The following is a 1,205-nucleotide window of genomic DNA, read 5'->3' on the forward strand; positions in this document are numbered from 1 at the left end:
ATCACAATGGGGGAAAGGAACTATAACCTCCATCAATTCAAAGAACAACGTCTCAGTCGATGGTATGCCACGCCACGTTTTGGATGTGCGGAAGATTGTCAGTGCTTCAGGGGATGGAACCAGCTGCAGTGGGCAGGATGATGAAGACAGCAGCAGTAGGCAAGATGATGAAGGCAGCGCGCCAGGAACTCAGGCCAGTCCCGGGGTCGCACAGCGACCACAGAGGGAGCGGTACCCTCCTCCCTGGTTGGCTGATTATGAAACCAATTAAGGTAGTTCGGGAGAGAGGAGCGAGTGGGAGAGCCGGTGTTGTGGGCTTTGATGAGTTGTGTGTTGTGGTGGAGAGGGGTGAGGCAAACAGAGGTGAAGCCAGACTGGAAGGGCCAGACCGGAAGTGTCAGATCGGAAGTCGGCGACACGAGGTCGAAGGCTAGCACGTGAGGCCAGTGAGAAAACAGCGACGTTACGAGATAGACGTGTTCTGATTAGGAGCGATCGTGTACCCCTCTGCAGTCGGCAAGGTAAGGTCCAACGCTTCATTCTGGCCTTTTGCTTCTTGTTGTCTTCTTCCTCCATCTCACCACAAGTTGTATAGGTAAAATATTTTGTCTGGGAAGGAATTACGATTTATAACATTGCTGCTATGGAAAATTATCGCTCTACTTTACGAGTGGCATCCGGGAATAAATTAACTCCTACGCCGAGGCATTACTTTACATACTACATACACACATAAACACATAATACATACAAAAAAAATATACATAAACATAAGTGGTTCGGCTGGATAAAAAATTGAAGAAATAAAACATTTTTTTAGAAAGCCGTGTTTACATTGTGACAGGTATCGATTAACCTGTGCGTATATGATTTATAAATGAAACTATGTATACATGTGATGTGTATATATTAATCTACATCTACAGCGTGAGGTATATTTTAACTTGGGACTTATGAAAGGAAAGCTTTATATTTATCCCAATGTATGAAACAAGGACTAACGAAAGATCTGCAAAGAGGCATGGACGTTTAGAAGAAGAGGCACATCTAATCTATATTTACATGGGATATGTGTAGATTAATGTATGTTGACATTGTGATAAGCATCTATTATGATGTGTACATTAACTTATGTTGACACGCGATGTTTTATATCTACATTGTGAAGGCACATGGCTCACTGGTTAAAGCGTCGGGCTCGCAGT

At 43.7% G+C, this 1,205-nt stretch overlaps 2 protein-coding genes across 2 annotated transcripts in view; both read right to left on the reverse strand.

Moving 5' to 3' along the window:
• LOC128251273 (acyl-coenzyme A amino acid N-acyltransferase 2-like) overlaps positions 1 to 1,205 on the reverse strand; it is a gene marked incomplete at its 3' end in the record, with an annotated part of 93,108 nt that overhangs the window by 79,283 nt on the left and 12,620 nt on the right. The gene's annotated exons all lie outside the window — the stretch shown is intronic.
• The window catches only part of LOC106873588 (acyl-coenzyme A amino acid N-acyltransferase 1), a 13,984-nt gene that overhangs the window by 12,036 nt on the left and 743 nt on the right, over positions 1 to 1,205 (reverse strand). The window lies entirely within an intron of this gene.

The sequence above is a fragment of the Octopus bimaculoides genome, chromosome 30, assembly GCF_001194135.2.
Source record: "Octopus bimaculoides isolate UCB-OBI-ISO-001 chromosome 30, ASM119413v2, whole genome shotgun sequence".
Classification (NCBI taxonomy): Eukaryota; Metazoa; Mollusca; class Cephalopoda; order Octopoda; family Octopodidae; genus Octopus; species Octopus bimaculoides.